We start from the raw sequence: 26118 nt of genomic DNA on the forward strand, positions 1-26118 counted from the left end.
TTATAAACAGAACAACAATTATAGCTTTCATAAAAGTGTCATTGTGAAAGTACAAACAATGAAGACAAAACGATATTATTACATTATAAGTTGATACCTGAAGGCTACTATCTTTTTGGTAAAATGAGACATTGGTAAGTTTTGGAGATGTGTTAAAGAGGAGCACCAAACTGATCCTTAGTTACATGAAATGGGTTGGTGGATTGAAAAGAGAATAGCTTTCTCGTTGGGAGTTTAGGGTTAGCAGATGAAAACTAATATATATAGGGTGGTTAAACCACAAGGCCCTACTGTGTAGCACTATATTCCATATTCTGTGATAAACCACAGTGGAAAAGAATATGAAAAATTGTATATATATATATATATTATATATATATATATATATGTATAACTGAGTCACTTTGCTATACAGGAGAAATTAACACAACATTGTTAATCAACTATACTTCGATAAAAAATTTTTTAAAAAAGAGCATAGCTTCCCATCCTGTGATTCAGTGGTATTTAAGTCCATGTCTTATATTTATTTAATACTGAAAACCATCTTCTACTTTGGTTAAGGTTATTGTGAACACATGTCTCACATTTTGGAAAATACTGAACTATTATAACCCTCACATTTACACTCTTCTGCCTGGATTCTTGTTTTTCTGATAATTTGCCACAGATTTGAACTACTGCTTCAGCCCCATTTTTAGGGTGTGGATTTTACAATGGTGCATCCAGATAATGTCTACCTATTACCAGGGCTGTTTCTCTGAATCCAAGAGAAGCAGAGAATCTTAGATCATGAAATAAAAACCTAGAGTCTCTTCTTGCCAACCAATGGCAAATGCCCTCATGGAGTTTTATTGCCCACTCCCAGCTCATTAAAACGGTCATCTAAAATGTGCTGTAATCCTTTTTGTAGAATTAAAGTGACTCTACTTCAGAATGCTTATTAGAGTAATTATTCCAGGTCATAATATTCTAAAGAGAAGGACTAAATTCTTTGATTGCACATTAAATGTTCCAGTACTTGATGATGAGTCAGTATCATTATTCACAATATCCACTTTTTGTTATTTTTTATATTGTGAATCAATTCACAGGTAACATCATCTTTGTAAACTGCAGCATATCCTGCAGGGGTCTGACATTTTCACTGTCTATTTGCTCTCTGGGGAATCTGCAGCAGAATCAGTTATGCTGCATCCTGGCTGCCTTGGCAAAAGGATGGAAAATGGCAACAGGCACTTACAGCTTTTGAATTCCCACTTGCTGCCTGGTGCCCTAAGCCAGAGTCTCAGTCCAGGGGACTGACATTGCAAGATTTCTCCCCCTCAGGGAAAACTAGTTAATGTTTCACGTTAAAAGAGAGCTATACTGCATTATGAAAACAGTCCGGGCTTGGCTGAATGTTTTTTCTCTCTCTGGAATTGGTTTCTATACCTATAATTATCTTCAAGCATCCCCATAAAAGCCCTCCAATCTTTTCTTCATGTTGTTCTTCCTTTAGGGCACTGGTTCTGGACCCATCTAACTCTTCTCCCAAACTGTAATTAGTAGAATTAGAGTTAAGAATTCCCCCTCATTCTAAAGGGAGCAGAGGTGGCATCGAGTGAGCACAGTGGCAGATAATGAGGGCTACAGAGAGTCTCCCTGAATTTTTCTCTGAATTGTGTCATCACAACCCAGCAAGCAATATGCTGCCACTGTCACCCAGCATCAGCCTCAATGGCCCAGCAAGCCTCTGGCTCGGTGACAGCTAGAAACAAGGGAAAGACACATACTACCCACATGTTTTCTCCTCTCCTTGACTAAAGATGCCATAACTTAAAAGAACACCCATAGTACTACTCTTTCTACAGCTGCAAGATTTTTCTAGGTGTGAAACAAGGTATTTCCAAATGTCCTTTAGCGTAGGATTAGATTTTGCATTATTGATTCATTTGACCAGTAAAATGAGTTAATAAAATAAAATAGATGAGGTTATAGAGTAAGATGAACGAAACTGGATCTCACTCACTTGAGAGCTTATTCTTTTACTCTTAATGCTAACCATCATGTGTGTTCCTCCGAATGCTTGTTAGAATCTATTTTCGTAGGAAATCAATGGTATGAAATAATTCCCCCAACAATAAAAATTATGTATTACAGGGCATAAGTATGCCATTTCTTTATTCTTACAGCAAACAAAAACTTACGTTCCAGCTACTTGTTTTGTTTTGTTTCTATTTGTTCTAAAAGGATCCTAAATAAAATGGCTTTGCTTTTAGATTTAGAGAATGTCCCGCCTGACATGAGCTCAGATAAAAGAAAAGCATTTATGTGTAATCTCTGGAAGATAGTGAAACTTGTTCTTGTATAGAGTCATAAATTTTACTGCTGGGAAGGACCTCAAGGAACATTTAGTTCAACCCCTTGTGGGTGGTTAATGGAGGTAAGGGCATGATGGAAGTGAAAGTTACTTTCTGCGGAGAAATTTAGGGAAAACAAAACAAACAACCAAAACATGTAGTGAAGGTGATCAGTCGTTTATAAAAGCAGTTGATCAAAAGACATAAGCTGTAAAAGACCAGCCCCCACGCCCAATTCTTCTTATTGTATGAGGTACAATTTGCTTGTAAAGTGCAACCTAACAAATTGCATTGTGCTTGTGTTACACAGGGGACACACCGGGTGGGGGTGGGCAGCCTGTGACAGAAATAACCAAGAGCTGAAGAAGGTATCCATTCCCCTTATAGCCAAAGTCAGGGATGAGAGGACATGGTATTCATCTAAGGAGGGGTCCAGAGGCAGGATAGACCTGTCTTCAGACTGCCTTCCTTCTCTACTCCTCCAGTGGTTTTCATCCTGAGGCCACAAGCAAGAAGGTTGCCACTGCCTCACACAAATATCGTATGGAAATGTTTTTTGTTCTCAGTGAAAATCAAGTACAGTTAATCATAGTACAGATTGGTGACATCATCTATAAACTGAATGCTGTGGAAATAAAAACTTGGAGCCAGGGGTTTCTAGAAAATATTCACCCCCTGAGAACCTGAAGCGATCATGGCGTCAAAGTTCTCTCTGGAGAGGTAATGCAGGCTTGAGCCCAGTTTATCCTATTTTATCCTTGCCGATGGGGCTGGGTGGCCCCAAATGACATCTGAGATACAATGGAAAGTCTGTACATTAGCTTTTTGGGGGGATTAAGAAAACTCTTTTTTGCTGTACTGAGAACGTTAGTCTTACACTTTTTTTGTCTCAAGATCAGATGTCTGTAATGTTTTGTAGCAGTTAAGATACAGGGAGCTTATAGGATATGGAGTACAGCTTGGGGTCAAGGGGGGACTCTAAGTTTAGATGAAAGATAATGACCTAGAACAAGTTGTTTAGAACATATCTTTTTTTTTTTTTCTCAGATTCCCAGGTCAGGGACCTGCCTGAGCAGGCTGAGAAATTCTGCAGTGTTTGTATAAGAACAGATTTTCAGCATGTGCTGGTGAAATTTGTAGCCACTGGGAAAATGCAGGGAGGAAGATGCCCAATACATGTTTGTTTGCTATATTACCAGTTTAGGCTTAGCAAGAAATGTGAATTAAACATGCTAGATTCATAGAAATTGAGACTGACGGAACTGGAAAGGAGCCTAGGAGAGAGCCTCACTTTACAAGGACAGGACAAAAGATAGACAGAGGGTTAATGAACCAATGAAAGAAAAGAATACTAAGAAACTGCCCATGTCATGTTAGGAAAGCTGAACTTCAGAAAGACATAGGATAATTCTAAATAAATTTATAGAACAGGCCCAAATGAGAAAGCTGCTCCAGGGTAGCCTGAATCAGAATGTTTGGTTAATTCAGACACTCTCACTAATGGACTGTTCTGCTTTGCCTGGAGCAAGGACAGTGTGATGGGGCAGCCAGAATGCCTGGGGTAAATACTGCTGTGTTGATCTGAACACCAAAGGGAACACACAGCCATATCATTCTGCATTTTTTTCTTTCCTTTTCACAAAGGTGATTGGTTTTGAAACTGGAAGGGTAGGAAAATTCTGGGAAAGAGGTAACTAAAGAAATAGAGAATCTTTACTTACTTGTGCTAAATGAGTTTAAGGCTTTGGCTGGAGGAACCACAGCCCATGATGCTAAGAGTCTTGAAGAAGTGATGGTGAAACACACTCTAGGTAACCCTGGAGGAGGGGTGCTGGAAGGTGGAAAATGGGCTTCCTTTGAGAAAGTGAGTCCTTTGAGAATGTGTGTCCTCAAAGCATCATTTGGTAGCTTGATGTTAATTGCGAGACAATTTTAGAGATGAACATGAAGGGGTGTGTGAGTTCACCCCAAACAAGTCATGTTAAACTAAACTTGACTACCTTTTGATAGAATTTACAGACTTAGATAAATGCCGCAGCAGATCGTTTTAAAGGGCTTTTTGGGAAACTTCATGAAGTGAGCCGTAACCAGGAGATTAAATAAATTTACCCCAAGAATGAGAATTTGTCAATTAGTGTTAATCTGGAGATAATTACTTAGTGGCATTCTTTGAGATTCTGTTCCTAGTTTTTGTTGTTGTTATTTTTGTTTTCCTAACAACTTGGATTAATACATGAGATAGTCAGTGTATTCAACTGACATTAGAAAGGATATACTGACAAATTCAATATATGCTCAATACTATGCTCAATCCTATCATTAATACAATGAAGGATTCAGAATCAAGGATAGAATTAATAGGGGTATATTAATAAGGTTTACAAATGGAATGAAATGACACAATCAAATGTATAAAGAAAAAAGGCAATGAACAAGAGAATGAAAAAAATGACTCATAAATTTATTACCAAAAGCACGAACCAAACTAAAGAAAACCTGCCATTTTGTTTGATGTTAAGCTAAATGGGAGCTTGCACTGTGGCTCCCAAATATTGACCCATAAAGGGTCGGCTGATACCACTGGCTGAACTACTCTATAATACTACATTTAGTTCTCAGAACTCCATATTCGTATGGAGATTATACCATCCAGTGAACTGCAAGCAAGGAAAGCAAGAGTCTGGAAACCACATCTATGAAAAATGGCATGTTGAGTGCCTGATATGTGTCATTTACTGTGCTAGGCATGGATTAATAATGCAGATTGTCTGATGGCTAAGGAAAGAGTCTAGTGAGGGTCGTTGACATGTAGGCCAACAATAAAGTACATGGGGCCCAACAGGAGGGGAAAGCATAGAGGTTAACTCTTGCATACATTCTTGATGGACAAAAGTAGTGAACCAACTAGAGATGGAGGAGAAGAATGGTCCCATGGAGAGGGATAAGCACATGGGAAAACAGAGTGCATAGAAGGTCTTGGTGCACTTGGGAGTGGGATGCTGCTTGAATGTGGGATATATGTGTGTGTGTGTGTGTTTGTGTGTGTGTGTGTGTGTGTGATGAGATGATGCTAGAAGTAGACAAGGGCCACTGTTGGTCAAAGTAAGGGGTTTAACTACCCTGAACATGAAGAACCAATGAAGGGCTTTAGTAGGTGACATGATTAATAATGTAATTTAGAATGATCGCTCTGGCTTCAGTTTGGAAGATGGATTAGAAATAATCGGTCAAGGCCAGTGCAATGATTGATGCAGTTGTCTAGGTGAAAAGTTATGAGGGCCTGGTCTGAGGCAATGAAGACAGAAAGATGGGGTCAGGTTCCAGAGTTATTAAGGGATTAGCATCAACAGAACTTTGGGAAGGAGGGAGGAGTTGGGTGTTGTCCGATTTGATTTCCAGAATTCTTAGCAGTATAATTTGGTAAATCATAATTTGATGAGAGACGAATTTTTTTTATAAGAAATGCTTAAATATTTTATTTATTTATTTATTTATTTGTCTTTTTTTTGCTATTTCTTGGGCTGCTCCCGCGCCATATGGAGGTTCCCAGGCTAGGGGTCCAATCGGAGCTGTAGCCACCGGCCTACGCCAGAGCCACAGCAACGCGGATCTGAGCCGCGTCTGCGACCTACACCTCAGCACATGGCAACGCCGGATCGTTAACCCACTGAGCAAGGCCAGGGATCGAACCCGGAACCTCATGGTTCCTAGTCGGATTTGTTAACCACTGCGCCATGACGGGAACTCCTATTTTATTTAGTTATTTTTAGATGAGAGAGGAATTTTAGGAGGAGGAAGAGATTTGATGAATGGGTCCAGTTTGAGTTTCTTTGGGGAGATGTCTATTGATGGCCAATTGGCAGGTGAGTCTATGGGTCTGGAGCCCCAGAAGAGTCCGTGATATAGCCCAAATGTGGAGGCAGGACTGTGTAAGCCCTCCTGGGATGATACTTGGATGTGAGGAAAGGTTAGATCAGGTATAGATACTGGAAATAATAGCACTGGTGCGGCATATACAGAGTAGCAACAGGGGTCCCTACAAATGAGATTAAGGGGTAGCCAAAGAGAAGGGAGGCAAAATGTCAAGAAAATATACCTCACAAATACAAAAAATACAAAGATAGGGACCTGTCACAATATTTGGCAAGCTGGAGATCACAGAGGCACACTGAGAACAGACTGATTATGTGGTAGGCTGTAAGTCTCCTTGAGTGTTGAGAAGGAGATGAGAGCAAAAGTAATGGCAGCTGCAGGCTGACTGCCTGAAAGCTAACAGTGAACCCAGAGCAGAGGTGGAAGAGTCCTTCAGGCTTTGCTCATGCTCTTACTTTCACAAGGAACTCCTGCTCCTCTACTTGGCCATTTCTGTCTGCTGAACTCCTGCTAAGTCTTCAAAGCTCAGATGACAGAGAAAAGTCAGTGTAGTGTACATCTCAAGGTGTCTTTGAAGTTGCATTTTCTTTTCCTTCTCACATTTTGAGAGGGTCACAGTGTGGAAAGTAACCCTGAACTTGACTCCTTGCCCTGGCTATAGCCCACCCCTCATTGCATTATCTCTTTCTTTTGCTTTTTGCCTGAGGCCACTGTGAATGTCTTAGGAGCAAGGTTCATGCTTTTTCCATGTCGTCATCATCATCATCATCATTAACATGTTTACCTTGTTTACTGCTGAGGCCCAACATTTCTCAAATGCATTAATGTGCCTGTAAGCCATGTTATGTATTGTTGAAGGAACTGGGGATGTTTATTCTGGAAAATCCACACGTGTAGTTTCATATCGTGAACACGTTCTCCTGAGGCAGAATTTTTCAGACCATGAGTTGAGATATGGGGCGAGATGTGTACAGATCATCTGAAGGTAGCACCTTTCTATTGAACTGGTGAATCTTGACTTTGCTTGTGGCCTCTGCCTTATAATGCTTGCTGTTATTATCTGAGCACTGTTTACACATCCTGTCCAGTAAGCTTACTGAAAACAATTTTCACAAATTTGCAAATCTCTTCATATTCTTCATAGTGCTTAGCAAATTACTCATAGGGTAGGTAGTTGATAAATATTTGTTAGGTTGAATTTGAATGGACTGCAGGGAATCTAGCTTCATTAAATGTAACAGAAAAACCACATGATATACTGAAAACATGAAATAAAAATAAAAAATACTGTATAAACCTGTATAAATAAATACTGTATAAATTTTGTCCTTATTCTCAACAGGGTACATCTTGTTTTTGGCATTTCTTTTATTGGAGGACTCGGTTGGTCACTCTGTCATGTCAAAAGTGCATTGGAAATGGCAAGGAAACCTCTCCTGAGAAGGGCAGCTCAGGTGCCCTCAGGTGGTCCAGGGCCTGGCCCCGGCACCAACATGTTGTTCGATTTTGTAGAAATTAGGTTGACTTCTCTTCCCTGCCCCTCCTTCTCCTCATCTTACTCCTCTTCTTCTCCCGCCCTCTCCCCTTCTCCTTTGCCTCTTCCTCCTCCTTCTCCCTCTCCTTCTCCTTTTTCCTTCTCCTCTTTTCTGTTCCTCTTCTTCTACTGGTTCAAAAGGAAAAGCACTCCACCAGTAGAGTGCCCCATATACCTGAACTGGCCAATTCTTTAATTTTGGACTTCTTGACTGAATTTTTGAATATGCACTTGAAGGAATTCGAATTTGGAATTTGAAGTGCTTAGTTCAGCGTCAGGAGAGGTAGCCCAGCCCTGTAGTTAACATACAGACTTTGACGGGGAACTGAGTACTGGGTGCTCCAGTGTTGCTAACAATTTACCTAGGAGCCTGTTTCTTTCCGTAAGTGGACTGATAACGATCCCAATTCCAGCTCTGAGGATTTACTGAAATGACATGTTTACTATGCTTATTATAAAGGTAACATATAATAAACATTTAATAAAGAACACCTATTTTCTTTAGGATGAGGGGATGTCCAGGCATCTGCCTCAGTTTGTAGATGTATGTTAGGCTGACAGGAGAATCTGACTTAGCTCAGGCACAGGCAATGGGGGCCAGCTCTGTAAAGACAATTTCTGACTAATGTGTTTGCAAGTTGTGTGGCCTCTATCCCTGCACACATCTGCCCTTGCCTTTTCATGCGTGCTCTCCTGACCGTATCTGGACCCTCATAACCCTTGCCCTTGAAAAGATTTTGTAACTGCACTTCTCTTCATTCATTTCTTGCTGTTAGAGGAGTCTTCCCCAAATACAGACTAGATGTTAACACTCCTTTGTTTAAAACCTCCAGTGGCTTTCCATTCTCTATTTAATCTCCATCAATGGTAATTTGAGGCCTCCAGGGCCCTTCCTTCTAGTTTGTGGCTTATTGAAACAAACCTGGGCTTTGGTTTGAGAAAGGCTCTTATTTAAACATGACTCTGGCATGAGTATTTGACCTTGGTTCTTATTTAAATTACCTGAACCTTTGTTTTCTCATTGGTAAAATAGGGATTATGATATTTGCCTTGCAGGTTGATATAAGGCTTAGAGATGATGGAAATAAAGCCAACGCTCCAAAAATGACAGCAATTATCCTGTTCACCTGCTTTTACTCTTCCCCGTCCCTTCTTACCCTTTTCTTAAATCCAAAACATAGATCATTTCACTTTAGCTTGATTCTATATCTTCACCACCCCTGCCTTTTAAGCATCCCTGATTTTAAGAGTTGAACCTCATTATCCTTGAAGATTTCTACCTAGATTGACATTAAACATAAACATGATATATTAATAGAGTCATAGTGTTGGGTTTTAATGAAACCATCAATTTTTTCATTGGCCTTGATCTTAATGGGTGCAATTCCTTATGTCAGAGACCCATAATAGATATGAAAATTGGGAGTGAAATATTGCATTTAGGAAAATCAAGCTTGGACAGGGATTCTGCTGGCAGCAATTGCTGAGGAGACAACAAAAGATCAGTTTTTCTAGGTCTTGGTTTGACTTTTCAGCCTATTAGGTGTTCCTTCAACTTAGTAAATATTCATATTTACCCATTCCACTGTACATTTGATCTCCCTCAGAATCATGTCCAGAATATACCTTAAGTGAATATATTTTTGGCAAGAATGATGGATTAAAGAATATCCAAACTGTAACAAATATATCTTAATTTTAAAAGTTTCAAGTGGTTTGTTCTAAGTAGAGAAGGCATGAATTCAACTTGGAACTGAATGTTTGAACTCTTTGAATTCTTGAGGGACTGGATTCTGTTTTATTAATGAAGATAGAGGAGCATGTAGGTTTAAGCTGTTTCTAAGATGTTCTGGTAGAATCTTTTTGTTTTTTTTTGGGGGGGGGGGTTTGGCCATGCCTGTGGCATGGGGAAGTTTGGGGGCAGGTCTAGAACGACCGCCACAGCAGCAACCCAAGCTGCTACATACAGTGACAACACTGGATTCTTAACCCGCTGTGCCACAAGGAAATTCCCAGGATCAATTTATTAACAATTGGATGGGCAGGAGTTCCTGTCGTGGCTCAGTGGTTAACAAATCCGACTAGGAACCATGGGGTTGCAGCTTCCATCCCTGGTCTTACTCAGTGGGTTAAGGATCCGGCGTTGCTGTGAGCTGTGGTGTAGGTTGCAGACGTGACTCGGTTCCCTGCGTTGCTGTGGCTGTGGTGTAGGCCGGTGGCTACAGCTCCGATTGAACCCCTATCCTGGGAACCTCCATATACCCCGGGAGTGGCCCAAGAAATGGCAAAAAGACAAAAAAAAAAAAGGAAAAAGAAAAAAAAATGGATGGGCACTATTTCCATCTTTTTATAAAAAGGGTCAATAATTAGAGCCTTTCCAAAATATATTAAGGAATTAGAATCAAATACAAGTCAAAGGCATTTAAGAAATCATTAGAGCAGATATGTAGTTTTATTTGACAAATAGACAGGTGACAGTTTTTTCCCCTTCTCACCTGTGCTCATTCACAGGCGATACTTGAGCCTAGATCTTTCCATAATTCTTTTTTTTTTTGTATTTTTCCAGGGCCACACCCAAGACATATGGAAGTTCCCAGGCTAGGGGTCTAATTGGAGCTGTTGCTGCTGGCCTACGCCAGAGTAAAAGCAACGCCAGATCCTAGTTGCATCTGCGAACTACACCACAACTCATGGCAACTTCGGATCCTTAATCCACTGAGCAAGGACAGGGATCGAACCTGTAACCTCATGGTTCCTAGTCAGATTTGTTAACCACTGAGCCATGAAGGGAATTCCCCATAATTCTTAACTTAAAACTTTTGGTTCTACTGCTGGGTCAAGACCTGTCACACCCACAGCACATTGTATGGCATTGGAGACCAGCATGAAGAAATGAGATTAGTTCTGCTGTAATTCAAAGCTGGCATTTTTTTTGTGGAAGAAAACAAGTGCTCCCAGACTCATGATAAATGGGCCTCATCATCTAGGTTTCCTTCATATTTTCAACATGGAAGTAAGAATAATACAGCAATATCTTATTTAGTGAAATTTCAAATAGTCAAAAATTTCTATTTATCATACACCTTTTTTTTTTCACCATTTTTTAGGTCTATACCTACAGCATATGGAAGTTCCCAGGTAAAGGGTTGAATTGGGGGCCATAACCACAACAATGTCAGATCTGAGCCATATCTGTGACCTACACTGCAGCTCATGACAATGCTGGATCCTTCATATAACTTCTTTCCCAACTCACATGCAGAATCAGAGTGATGCTGCAAAATATTCTTCCTGAATGTTCAGATGATTCAGTTATGTCTTCCTCTACTAATAGAGGGCCATGCCATTGACTGTACTAAACATTTTTTTTTTTGTCTTTTTGGCATTTCTTGGGCCACTCCCGGGGTATATGGAGGTTCCCAGGCTAGGGGTCCAATTGGAGCTGTAGCCACCGGCCTACGCCAGAGCCACAGCAACGCAGGATCCGAGTCACGTCTGCAACCTACACCACAGCTCATGGCAACGCCGGATCGTTAACCCACTGAGCAAAGACAGGGATTGAACCTGCAACCTCATGGTTCCTAGTCGGATTCGTTAACCACTGCGCCACGACGGGAACTCCTGGACTAAACATTTTGCAAATTGACAAGTTATCTTTGCTGTATATGGTAAGACCTAGTACTCTGGACAAATTTGAGTTAGCTATACCTGCTAATGTTGGTAATGTATCTTGGGAGTCTTCAAAGGAGATTTTTAAAGTTTATTTTTAATTAACATTCCCCTGGATATGCTCTTGGTGTTGATGTCCTTTCTTTTAGTCTGCTGGTGTGGATGCTCACAAAGAAGAGATCCTAGTGTAGTCTTTTTTCTCAACTTAGGAGTCAAGATGGGTATTTGCTGGATCAAAACCAATTGGTTCTAGAGAGGAACTGAAGCTCTTTTGTCTGTGCTGGTGCTGTGAGATTATGCTTATCAAGTTTATGGTGTCGATTTGAGCAGCTTTAAAGACAGGCTGCAGCTCACTAGTCCAATCTTCTATCCAAATTTATTCACTTGCATTTTGCCTCCAAATTTTCTATTGAAACCTGGCACTTGCTTTGTGAGGTTACACGAGCCAGATCTGATGGTAATGTGAATTCACTTAATGGACAAGTCAGTTTCTCTTTGTCATTTCTTATTGCTTACATCTAAAGTCAAGACCCTAGACTTTATCCTCTTGTCTAATCTCCATCTCTCTTCAACAAAATTCAGACATGCAGGCATCTCATGCCACTGCTCCCTATTTTGCCTCTGACATGGACCACATCCAGTTGCTGCTACCATTTTATATCCCACCCTTGCCTTCACTCCCCATTTACCCAACTTTATAAACCTTGGCTCACAAAACAAGAAGAAATAAGCTGTATCTGTATGAACCATAGGCACTACTTTTAAATATTTATGCATTTAGCTTTTATTATGGCACTCCATCCACACACAGAACTGAATTTCCTCAAAAGATAACTTGACAAAAATCTTTGAATAAGCTAAGTGATATTCAATAATCTTGCATGATAAAACAATGTAATTTGGTTAGATGATAGTTCCTTATGAGAGAAAAGGAGTGGGAAGGAATATAGAATGAGCTAAAAAAATTATTTTCCTTTAAATTTACCTTTGTAGGAATTTGTCTTCATATATACAAGCTTTTATTTGGAATACAGCTTGGAGTCACTGAAGCAAACATTGCTTTATATACACTATGATACCAGATCAATAATGCGGTTGGTGCATTGAGCAAAAGGAGCTCAAGATTATGTTGCTGTTTTCTTTTAATGTTCAGTCAACAGAAAAAAAGAGCCAAAAGAAAAGAAATAAAATACAAAGAGAGATATTTTCATCTCCTGTTTTAGAGCTTTCATTCTCTTTTAACTCCCAGGGAACTAGTGTGCAAGATTGTGTAATTACCATTTTAAAAGGCAATTATAGAACTTTAAAAAAAGTAGCATCTAGCATGTTAGTCTTTTGCATACACAAATAACAAGGGCTTCTTTGATGAAGTTTCATTTAGGCTGTTGATAATACTTAACCAGCATTAACACAATATTCATTTTTTGCACCTATTTATGTTCTTATTTTTAAAGTTGTTTTCTTATGGTGACGATATAGTTAGGTCTTGCTTTTTTGGGGGGGGCAATTTGAACAATTCTGCTTTTTAATAGGGATGCTTAAACCATTATTTACATGCAATGTGATTATTGATGTAGTTGACTTGAAATTGACTATCTTGCTATTTGTTCCATTTCTTTGTTCTTTTCTGCCTTCTTTTGGATTGTTTTTAATTATTCCATTTTAACTCTTTTGTTGGCTAGGATACTAGCTCTAAGTCTTTGTTTGACATTTTTAGTGGTTGTTTCATGGTTTATAGTATATATCTTTAAGTCATCTTAGTCTACGTTCAGGTGATATTATACTAGTTCATGTGTGTATAAGATAGTACCACAACACAATTCCATTTCCCACATCCTGGCCATTGTATTATTATTGTTATACATTTTACTTCTACATACGTTATAAACCCTACATGACATTATTTCTGTTTTAACAAATCAATCTTTTAAAGGTACATAATAACTAAGAAAAAAGATTCTTTATACTTACCCAAATATTTGTCATTCTGGCACTTTTGATTTCTTTGTGTAGATCTAGATTTCCATCTGGTTTTCTTTCTGCCTGAATGACTTTCTTAAATATTTCATGTAGAGCAGGTCATCAGGTGATGAATTCTTTCAGGTCTTGTATGTCTGAAAAGTTTCTATTTTGACTTTATTTTTGGGTATGGAACTCAAGGTTGACTTTTTTTTTTCTCTTTCAGTACTTTTAATATGTTGTTTTTCTGGTTTACATTATTTCCAAAGAGAAGTCCACTCTTATTCTTATTTTGTTCTTCTGTCCATGATGTTTCTTTTTACTCTGTTTTTAAGATTGTTTTCTTTATCATTAGTTTTAAGCAATTCGATTATGATGTATCTTAGTTTAATTTTCTCCATGTTTCTAGGCTTAAGTTTCTTGGAGCTTCTTGGAACTGTGGGTTTATAATTTTCATCAAATGTGGAATAAAAATGAGCTGTTACTTCTTCACATGTTTTTCCTCTCCTCTTTTACCTCTCCTTTGTAGACTCCCATTGAATGTAGTTCTTTCACAGATCATTGTTGCTTCATTAAGTACTTTAAACTCTCTTTTTACTTGTTGTTTCATTCCTAAGAGTCTTTATTGTCATGGGTCCAAGTTGTGTTTTATTTCTATAGTGTCTAATCTGGTAGTAATTCCATTTAATATCCAGGGTATTTTTAAAAAAATCTCAGTTGTTTTTTTTTTTAATCTCTAGAAGTTTTATTTGCTCTTTTAAAAATTTTTTCTTATATATTTACTTAATATGTTTAATTTTTCATCTAGTATTTGAAAATGTGGAATAGAGTTACAACAATCAATTTAATGTCTTTGTCTACTAATTCTACAATTGTGTCATTTCTGGGTCTGTTTTGCTTGATTTATTTTTATCATTATTATGAGTCATATTTTCCTACCTTTTTTGCATGCCTGGTAATTTTTGATTAGATGGAATACATTGTGATCTTACCTTGTTGAATGTTGGATATCTCTGAAATCTTTATAAAAATTCTTGAGCTTTGTTTTGGGATACAATTAAATAACTTCAGTAGTTTGATTTTTCTAGGCTTGCTTTTAAGCCTTGTGAAGCAGGACCAGAGTGAAATTTAGCTTGTATCTAATGTTGTTCTAATGCTGAGGCAATACCTTCTGGACATTCTATTTGATAGCTCATGAATTTAATGATTTCTCAATCTGTCTAGTGTGAACAGAGAGTATTTCTGATTTATGTGAACTCCAGAGATTTTTTTTTCCCTCTGCTTCTTTTGTGTCCTGCTTCTTTCCTCAGTCTCAAGGAGTTTCCTCACACAAATGTGCTTTCCAGTATTACCCTGAAATTTCAAGTGGGATCTTCTGCAGTTTCTGTAATTGTCACTTCTCTGGTACTCTTCCTCCCAAAGTCTGGTAGTCTTGCCCCCGCCCCCCGCCCCCATCCCAGATTCAAAGCTTTATTTCTTCAAAAATAGAAACCTCTATGTCCCTCCTGGATCCCTCCTCTATGTACTGCATCCTGGAAACTCTTTCCAGATATTATAGGACTTTTCTCATTTGTTTTTCCTTCTCTTAGTAATCACTTTTTTGTGATGCCTGATAGTCAATGTACTAAAATTATTTTTTTCCTGTATTTTGCCTGTTTTTTAGTTGCTTTATGTGAGAGGGTAAATCAGTTCTCTAATCTCCATCATGAATGACAACAGGAATCTCTATTAATCATATTTGATTTAAAGCTTGTCAACCTATCAAAATATATTTCTAGAACTGGAAAAGTTTCACCTGCCTTTAGAGGAACTATATTGAATATGATCAGGTTTTTCCATTATTTGGTTTTCCATCTGTTAATCTGTCATCTGCTAACAAGAATACATCATCAAGTCTTCTATCATCAATTTATTAGAAAGTTTTTCTATATGCAAAATTAATACAATACTATCAACCTTCAACTTTCTTAGAAATACACATACCTCTTTCATAAAGGTACAAAGAAATATTCAATATCAGGCAATGGTTGAAACCTCTTTGGAAATAGAACTTTATGAATGCAAATTAGCAGAATATATTTCATGGCTAAAAACTGAAGTAACACTAGATTCTTCTGTTTCTAGAAATCTATAATTTTGTTTTTATGATATCTTCAAAGTGGCCAAATTTAGAATTATTGTCTTTTTAATATTTGCTAAGTAGAACTCTTCAAAAAGAAGTCTACCATGTTCAGCCCAAGCAGAATATCAAAGACCTTTGTTAAAGTGAAATGAAAGATTCAGGAATATAAAGATTTCTTGAGTAATTAGCTTTGGGAATAAAAGACCAAGAGAATAACAACAAATAAATTCCTTATTTGTGCTTTTCTTCAAGACACTGTTGGTTTTTGGGAGTTCTTTCCCTTTTTCTGTCTGCAGGTTTACATATATGTATACATATGTTTGTGTGTGCATGTGTGTTATTATAATTGAAAGAACTGTATCAATCATTTACTACCACTCTGATTACTTGGAAGAAACTCTAACTAATATAATGTCATGCCTTAAGTTCCTGGCACAATAGGACTAGGGTACATATCTGCTCACTCCAAGTCTAGTAAAATTTCCTCTCTGCTGGTTTTTGTATTCCTCCTTATTTTTTTACAATCGAGAGGTAGAGGAAAAAATATCTGGAAAGATTTTTCATTATTCTGCATCACAACTCATTTTTTCCCCATTGAAATGATTTTTTTTTCTATCCATTAACCAAAATCTGTGTGAGCAACAGGTTATTTAATAGGCAGGCATGGTTATCTAGGCCCTGGCTTCATCATGTCATGTATTCAGTGCTGAATCACAAAACCATTGCATCTTAGATGTTAGTATCTGTGTCATATTTGTTAATCTGTCAATTTACAATAGTCATTAAGAATAGAGGGAATACTTTCTTATAGTTTTTGGTACTTCTTACCAAAATAATTTATCCAAGGACACATCATCTATCAAGCATTCCATCTGTCCTTCTGCACCTTCCACCCCTAACAAAATACACTAATAGCTCAAGAAAAGGTTATAAACTACATTTATCCACTAATCTCTCTTCATCACTCAAGTCAATAATCTTAAGGAAGAACAGACTCTTCTACACACACACACACACACACACACACACACTTTGTTTCATTAAGTACAATTTTATAGAACAGTGTCTTTAGTAGATAAAAATAGACACAAATACTTTACAATTTCTCCTATTAGAAGTTGGAGTAATTTCCTCAATTCTTGTGTTCTTGTGTCTGGGGTATCTTGAGACTTGCTTCAATCAATATTACGGCAGAAGTGACATTCGGTGAGTTCTGGGTTCAGGTCTTACAAGGCTTTGAAGATTTTTAGTTCTCTTAGAATCCTGTCTCCTGGAGGGTGAGAGACACAGGTACCCCAATTTTCTCGGCTATTCCAATTGTAACAGCTAAGTCCCCAGACTTTCGAGTGAGCTCAGTTGACACCACATGGAGCAGAGATGAAATTATTCCTGTTGAATCCATTCCAAATTGCTGACCCACAGAATCTCAAGCAAATTTTCAAATCACTAAGTTTTGTGGTAGTTTCTTACACAGCAAGAGGCAAGTCAATCCTGTACAGATGAATTGGCCCTCCACCTCTGCTTTCCTTTCTCCTTCATTTTAATCAGCCCTTTTATGACTTCAGTTTCTCTTCTCTAGGCCCTTTAACAATCTTTCTTCTCTTATAAAATACTCCATGCAATCTATTTGCTATAACTATTTAATATTTTATATGAACACAGTCTTTTTTTGGGTCAAAATCCATATTTATTACTTATTGTCTTAGTACAATCGAGAATGTCCCCATGTTATTGAAAGTCCTTTGACAGAATTATGTATTAATCTGAGGGGAAAATCATTTATTTCTTCAATTATCACTTCTATGGTGAAGACTCCCAATTATGTATCACTAGCCCTATTTTTTTTTTCTTTTTTTGGCTATAGCCTTAGCATATGGAAGTTCCTGGGCCAGATATTGAATTTGAGCTGCAGTTGCAACCTATGCCACAGCTGTGGTAATGTCAGATCCTCAGCCCATTTTGTTGGGGCCGGGAACCAAATATTGCCACAGAGACAGGCCAGGTTATTAACCTGCTGTGTCCTCTAGTCCTAATATTTAACTTAGATTTGATTTACAAACTGCGGTTATCTCAATATTGTCAAATCTTTGTAAGTTGTCATCTTTTTCCAATTTCCATTTTACTCTCAGTTTTCCCAATTTCCTGATATTCCATTTTTACATGTTTCTTTATTTCTTCACCAGCAATTCTCCCAAATAATCTTCCTATTTTTGGAAAAAAGCCTCCTGAATCTCCCAGGGCTCCTTTTCTTTTCTTTTTTAAAATTAAAAAAATTAAAGTACAGTTGATTTACAATGTTGTATTAATATCTGCTGTTGACTGTAGATATTTGCTTTTAAAAAATCTGTTTATTTAATTCTCCAGGAATTCTTATGAAATAAATAGGTGGCAGTGGTATTCCATTTTAAGGTGATGAAGCAATGCTTTGTATTAATATACCTTTATTCAGAAAGGCTCTCTTTGCTTTGTAGACATGATCTCACCATTCCTTTAGTTGTGCAAGCAGATAGATAAAATGCGATGAGCAAACTTAATGTCTTTATGGAATTTCTGGCAGTGCTGAGCTCTTGCTAGTGTTGCTCTTTTTTGCTGAATTATTACATATGATACAATAGGTAGTCCATGTGGGAAAGTAATCACAAAGTCATAACAGAGTGCTTTACTTTGTTTATACAGAACCAAAGGATAGGCAAAATGACAGATTTTCAAGTTTATTTGAGGAAGATTAAAAAAAAAAAGTCAGTCTCTTTGTATTTCACTCCTAACATTTTCCTTCTTAAATTCTTGTGCTTTAGGAGTTACGGTGATCTATTTTGGCTTCTTTTATGGAGTGTGTGAATTGGTTAGCTGCTAAATTTCATTTCACCTTGGAAAGTTGGGAAGCTGCATGTTTGTTAACAATCGTTCTTTGTTTCTTGGATTTGGAGGACCTGCCTCATGGCTCAACAACACATTTAGCTGAAGCCACCATCTCATCACAAAACATGTTGCCTTCACAATCCTAAGCTCAAATAAGGTTTTGCTCTTCAGTTTGTGACCTAGGAACATGTTAGTCTATAATGGAAATCTCTATCCTGAGGTCTGTAAAACTACCAAAATGGCATAAAGTTTGTGTGGATGTGCCTATTTTTCTTGGAATAGTGTAGCTTTCATCGGTTTTTCAACAAATCTGTTGCTCTCTGATTTTTGAACCAATTTCCCAGGAGCTGAGATTTTATGATATTTCTCTATTCCTACTTCAGTTCCACCAAGAATTATGGCCGCATAGCATCATACACATAATCCAGACGTGTAATTTCTTTTCAAAGAGCAGCCCATTCAAGTGCACATAAAAAGCAACAGTTAGGGTTAGAAAGCGAACAATGAAATTGGATCAGAGAGGAAATTCTTGTCTACGTATTGTCTTGGTCAATTCGAGCTGTTGTAACACAACACCATAGATTGGGTTGCTTAAACAATGAGCATTTATTTCTCTGGAGTCTGGAAGTTCTGGAGTTCTGGCTTTTGGAAGTCTAAGATTAGGGCATGAGTATCATTGAGTTCTTGGTGAAGGCCCACTTCCTCGTTTGTATCTTCACATGGAAAAGAGGACGGGAGCTAGTTTTTTTCCTCTTAAGAGGGCATCCCCCTCATGACCTAATCACCTCCCACAGGTGCCTCCTCCAAACACCAGCACATTCAGGCTTCAGCGTATGAATTTTGGGGACACAAACTTTGTCTAAAGCAGATATTAAGCCACATTATATTTCCTTAGAATTACAGTGTAGCGTTTCTCAAACCATGATATAGGATAATCAGAATTACATGGACCTCCCACCAGACAAATGAATAGGAACTTTGAGGAGCCATCCCTAGGAATCTGTGTCTAGACAATTTCTCTGGTGATTTGGATATATAGTAAAATTTGAGAACCACCAATAGATAGTATATTGGAAAAGTACAATTTGTTTTTCTCTTCTAATGAAAAATGAAATCAAGTACACAAAGAATATAAAACTATTTCAAAACACAGCAGGAGTGATAATCAGCGAGTCATGATCAACCAAATGTAATTAATTTCATGCTGGATTTGGTTATGGTCATTTTTTTTAAAGCGATGTGCATGTACAGTAAAGGAAAACTGACATCCCTTTGTTGAGACTGTTTATGAGATGCTGTCTTTTGAGAGAACATTTAGATGGCACTGTGTCTGTCTGGTGGGAAAAGGTTTTCAGCTCTTGTCTGTTGATCTTGAGGCTTTGTTGCACCAGGGAATGACACACTCAGTGTATTATATCCACAGAAGCAGAAAGTGCTTTCTTTCCTCTAGCCCCTGCTTCCTAAGATGTCATATCTTGAAGAAAAACAAAACAGAAAAGGAACAAATTTATTCTCAGGGAGCTTGGAGGAGCATGAATTATTTATTCACAGAAATCCTCTACTATCTTTGCATGAAAGAGAGTCCTATTATTAAAAGTGAATGTTGCTTTTTCTGCATGTCAATAACTGGGAGATCAGAATGGACTGGCTGTTAGATAGCTCCCTCCTTGGAGACCAAGCTCCCCAAGGCAGCCTCTGCAGCAGGCGAGTTATTTTTTAGACAATAAAATCATTGGAACTGATATATTAACACCCGAAATTGATGTGACAGAGGTCTGCCACTGAGGCAGTCGAAAAGGAAGAAAAGGCCATTAAAATGATCCCAATTACCTTTTAATTATGAATTAACACATTTGCATAAATCACAGCCCAGAGAATTTCTGGGTGCATGTGCATGTGTGTGTTTAAATTGCTTAGGTTTATGAGGCTCCTTATTTTCTTTTTGCTAGGTCGGGCTGTAAATTCTCCACTACTTTCATCCTGGAGCACAGGAAGTCAATTCTTCTTGCCTGGGGAAAAATTTAAATTTTCCCTTGATGCCAGTAATCTCATTTTCTTTCCCCACAGTTTTGCAAATGAGAACAATTGTTTTGTCTTTTTCAGTTCACACTGGGTTTCACTATTGCCTAGAGAACATGGCGCTTCCTTGATAAAATAAATTTCATTTGGGGAGAGGCAGCTGGGCACTTTAATCCTGGAGGGATAAATAGAAAGAGAATTACAAATTGGGCCTGTCATTCTGCCAGGCAGTGGCTTTGGGAGTCTCAGCCTCTGATGGCCCACCTAGCAACCTGGTTCTCTTTGCTGGGGGGGAGGCACTGGATTCCTGGAAATAAAATACTAACTCTTCTGACTTGGCTCTTCTTGTCCTTTTCAGAGTTGAGGGAGACCCCAGGATTTGAGTCCTTGTTCCATAGACACCCCCCTGGGTGTCCCATGTATGCATACTATGCTGCTTCACTAGAGAAAAGGCCATGTTTGTGGACTTACTTTGTTAAAATAAGTAACCTTTTCAAGAAAAACGTCAAGGCCAGTGGAGGGCAAAATTCTAAAGAAAATAGTTGATCTGCAGTGTCACAGTCCCCCACCCCCATTCTAGACATTCCCACCCCTATGAGCACTCATGACCTTTGTGCCACCAACAACCTCTCTCATTCTTTTCCTCCTACCTTCCTGTCTTTTTCTTATTATTTAAGAGCTCGATATATGTCTATGAAGCAAAAGATGAGAAACAACCCAAATGCCCATCAATAGAGATGGCTGGTGAAATAAAGTGTGGCACATCCATTTAATGAAATACAATGGAGCGGTAATAAAGGACAGAGGCGCCCAGCACACTGATAAGAAGAGATGGCCGAGATTCACTGTTGAATGAAAAATAAAAGCCACAGGACAGTGTGTATACCTTATCATTCGTGCTGTCTTTTGTACAAAAAAAATGTGGTGGGGAAATAAGAATCTGTACCCTTATTTACTTGTATATATTTTGAAAAAATAACCCTGTCTGGAATGATACCTTAAAACAAACAAACTAAAAAACAACCCTTGTAACAGTGATTGTTGTGAGGTGGGAAGTGGTTCGCTGGGGAGAGAGATTTTACCATGTGTTTTTTGGTTACCATTTATCTATTTATATATATTTTTTACATTGAAAATTAGCTTTTCATTTAAGTACAGCATATATTCAAAACATGACAAAGAGCCTTAGTCTGCCACTCAAAGGGCTCATCTGTGTAGTTAGCACCCACAGCTGGAAATAGCACATACCTAGGCAGTCCCCCTGATGCTAAGAATCTCCTTTCCTTTAGGTACCCTCCAGCCATGACCTGCTCCTGCTATCATGACTTCTAATTCTTGTTAAAAATTAATCTTAAAAAGAAGTAAAATCATGACTCTCATACAAATATAAAATGTGTATGGGCCCACCATTTTGTTTAACTCATTAACAAATGAGGAAACTGGTAAATTAAAAAATAACAAAAAACAAAAACAAAAACAAAACAAGCCCTGAAACGGTTCAAAGAGAATCCAAAGAACAAATGCATGTATAGCCAATTAGGAATGTGGGAATGAATTAGCTAAGAAATGCAAAATTAGCCAATCTCTAGTGGGCAGTAATCAATTAGTCTTCACCTGACAACATTCATTTGTGCATGAGAATGTACAAGAATAATTTGTATTGCTATCCACTGTGTACAATTTATAGAGCTATAAAGTGGCTCAAAGGCAATGAAAGGGTCTGGCCCTGGTGGAATCCGGTAACCCAGAAGGGTGCATTGGGCAATGCCCATTATTTCACTGAAAAGACACCCAGTAATTTTTTTTTTTTGCACCTTCAAATTCTTTCACTATTTTTTCTGAATTATTGTGTGTTAATTCTGCCTGGTTTTGAACATTGTATAAATAGACTCATACGTAAAAATTCTGGCTTCTTTCTCTCCATGTTGTGTTTATTTGATTTGTTTGTTTCATTGTGCACAGTTTTTGTAAATTCATTTTCATTGCGTGAATACATTACAATTTATTTATTAATTCTGTTGTTCACAGACACTTAGCTTTTTTCCTCTTTTGAGCTGAGAAACGAAACCAGGGATTAGTAAACTTTTTCTGTAAAGGAACAGGTAAGAAATGTGTTTGGCTTTGCAGGCCTTTCAGTTTTAGTTGCAACCACTCAATCCTGCTGCTCTTACAGGAGAGCAGCCATTGTCAATATATAAATGAACAAATGTGGCTGTATTCCAATAAATCCTTATTTACAAAAAGAGGTGGAGGGCTGGATTTGACTAATAGAGTGTAGTTTGCTGACCTCTGACCTAACCTTTATATACACAAAAACTTAATTCATATTTTAATATAACTTTACTATTTCAGGAACGATATGACCAGGTAAGTACAAGTTCCAAAAAACTTATTGTTTAAGGAACTACCAAGATTCTCATTTGAACAGTTGGACTGTTCAACCAATGGATGACTTACTTTCCAAGACCCTGAAAACCTCACCTTAAAATACCTGCCTCACTGTGTCCATCTATCCCAAATGATTATATCTTGATACTTAACAAAATTCTAGTCAAGCTTCCCACATTAAAGACCCACCTTAAAACTAACTTATACATCATAAATATCCCTCCTCCTGCTATGATCCCTCCTTCTACTAAGACTGGCTAGATAATGCTCTCTTTTACTGTGGTAAGTAATAAACTCAACTCCGTCTCATCAACAGATTTTACGGAGGGATTTGGAAGAACTGCTTGATTTTGACAGAGTTCTCATGAATAGTGCTGTGATGAACATTCTCATGGGTATCTTTTGGTAACAGGTGTGTTGGTAATATGTGTGCACTCTCATTGGAAACGTCTGTATTGGAGGAACCGGGTGTGGGGATATTCAGTTTAGGAGAAACTGCTAAACAGTTTTCCAAAACTACTTTCAGACCTTTTGATTTTTGAAAATATCATCTATTAAAAATTAAATGACAATACAAAAAATAAGACTATAAAAAAGCAGAGTTGATATAGTCAAAATGTGGGATTATCTAGCAATCGATAAAGGAAAAACTGTATTTTATGGACAAAAATATCCTGGTTTTCAGAAAGATATAGATTATGCTGAAGCAAATCCAATTTGTCAAGATCTATTGCAGCTGGGACCAAATATACCGCAAGAGCATTTGAGTCTTTCTGCTCTAATTCCATGTTCATTAAGCACACTCTCAGTTATGAATTCTGTTTCCCAAGGTACCTGGAGTATAAGACACCCCTTCTACTTTGCTTCACATCCTTTTGGGCTCACATCTGATTTCAGCTATAGCTAGAAGAACTAGTTGTGATCTGTGCAGGTTTTGCCTCACATTGTGCTGGAGGTATCATGCCTCCGGCATGCCTTGTGTGAAGTTTACTTTTGGCCCTAGGGCTTGTTCTGTGACACAGTCTGGGACACAGAAGAGGGCCCTGATGTGGGAATGTTGGAGAGCTAGCATTTCCTGGGGCAGTGCTCAGCCAGTGATGGATAAATGCTTTGCTCAAGTTCTGGATCTTTTCCTGAGTCAATCCTAGCCCCTGAACCAGTTCCAGGAGGCTTTATGTTAAGCAGCATGGAAGTTGGGTTCTTTTACCCTTTAACATCAGCACAAATGTGATGCCTGTGATCCATATTCAGTTGCATACATTTAAATTCTGGAAAAATGTTGTAAATTCTGTGTGAAGTTTGGAACCTGAGGGCTGGGCCAGATAGGAGAGCAGACTCCATAGTCCCTATGAGTATTTCGTCTGTGAACATTGATGGCAAATCCTGTCTAGATTGTGAAAGATCCTATGGAAGATGCTGCAGTTCCAAGCCTGCATATTATCCCTGTCTGCCAGCCGCTGGCCAGCTGTCATGAAGAATGCCCAAACTGTATGCTAATGCAGTAACTCAGATGCTCCGCCCTCTACTCTCAGGGTGACCAGGCTGTTGACCTTCATGTGACTCTATCTTATACCAGGTATTTTTCAAACCTTCACACAAAGCAAGTTCCTCACACAATTACAACTTGAGCTTCCATACTGCCCCCTTACAATTTATGAACATTTCCACCATAAGAGCTGACCCGACCTTAAAGATTTCCTATGCTGCCCTCAGTGCGACAGAACAAGGACAGTTGTAGAGCCACGGCTTGTAAGCACTGCGGAGGAAAGAGATCCAGACAGATATCCAGAGTGAAGCCTGGGTTTTTTTTTTTTTTTTTTTTGCTATTTCTTGGGCCGCTCCTGCGGCATATGGAGGTTCCCAGGCTAGGGGTCTAATCGGAGCCGCAGCCACCAGGCTACACCAGAGCCACAGCAACTCAGGATCTGAGCCGCATCTGCAACCTACACCACAGTTCACGGCAATGCCGGATGGTTAACCCACTGAGCAAGGGCAGGGACTGAACCCACACCCTCTTGGTTCCTAGTTGGATTCGTTAACCACTGCGCCATGACGGGAACTCCTGGGTTTGCTCTTCTTATGCCATAGACATGCTCTTTGAGCATAAAGCAGGGAAAGTTCCTGGACCCCTGTCAAATAGTTCAGGTCATAAATGGGGAGATATCTCTTCTCTTACTTCCCTCTTCCAGGTGAATATTGGAAGACCCTTTTCTGGACCCTCCTTTGTACCCCATATTCAGCATAACCTGCTCAAGGGTTTTAAAGTGTGCAGTATCTGCTGGAATGGGAGGTCTGTGTACTGCAGACCATGTTTCACCTTCAGCGAATGGCTACTATTTAGAAGCCTCTCACTAGTCACATCCAGAGAATCCCTGGCCTCATGTGCTAGAAGGCTCAGCTTCTATCTGTCATATTCTTTGTATCTCTCCTTCTTTGTAGTTCTGTGCGTTTTTTTCTTTCTCTTTAAAATACCTCCTTTTCCATTTCCCTCTTTTCCTCCCTCAGTTGTCAACTGCCTCTTTAGGCTTTTATTGAATAGAGTTCTATGTTTTGATTTCAATGCTTAATTTAAATATAACAGGGGCAGCTTTGACTTCAGTATAACTTGGAATTTTCTTTTTCCATCGTAAGCAAGTATGCTTCTGGTTATGAAACTCTGTGATCTCTGGTGAAGTTATTTTTCGTTCTGGATCTGTAAGCAATCCCGTTTGATAGTTGGGTTCTGATCCAATCACCATTACCATAATGCTGCTTTTTCCAGTGTGGCAGATGTAAACTGTTCTACTACAGTGGGGTTATATCAGTCAGCGTCCTAGCAGGAAACAGATGACATACTCTAAATGGGTTAATTTAATGAAAGTTTATTCTCAGAGTCTCTATTTAAAAAGGCATGGTATAAGGGAACCACAGGGAGTGGTGGTATGGCAGAAGTGGAGGTGTTACTACCCCTGAGCTCACAGAACTTGCAGAGCCTTAGTTTCCTGGGGAAGAGCAGTAACATTTTCAGGGGGATTTCCATCTTGAATCAAACTTGCAGGGAGGGAGACTTTACTTTTCTTCACAGAACCGCCTGGGGTTTCCATTCACTGAACTCTACTGAAGCCAGAGGATTTTGATGTCATCACAAGTCAGCTGCCTGGGAGCAGAGACCAAGATGGTGGAAATAGGAGAGTGGCTTTGGAGGGGCTAAAAGTAGATATCTAGCACAAGGATCCTGGTTTTGCAAGTCTATACTCATCTAAGTCATGATTAAGTATCATTTAAGCCTTACCACTCTGGGTGAGGAACTCAATATTATTAGTCATTTGTTAGTCATCCCTTATTTTGGGTTACAACCATTATTTTGGGTTATG

General features: G+C 38.5%; 1 long non-coding RNA gene across 1 annotated transcript in view; it reads left to right on the forward strand.

The window, feature by feature from the left end:
- The window catches only part of LOC125138022 (uncharacterized), a 34089-nt gene extending 12822 nt beyond the window's left edge, over positions 1 to 21267 (forward strand). Inside the window, exon 2 of the long non-coding RNA XR_007137564.1 lies at positions 21055 to 21267. This is a non-coding gene — a long non-coding RNA (uncharacterized LOC125138022). The remainder of the gene's footprint in view (positions 1 to 21054) is intronic.
- Positions 21268 to 26118: the final 4851 nt, after the last annotated feature.

The sequence above is a fragment of the Phacochoerus africanus genome, chromosome 10 (assembly GCF_016906955.1).
Source record: "Phacochoerus africanus isolate WHEZ1 chromosome 10, ROS_Pafr_v1, whole genome shotgun sequence".
Lineage (NCBI taxonomy): Eukaryota > Metazoa > Chordata > Mammalia > Artiodactyla > Suidae > Phacochoerus > Phacochoerus africanus.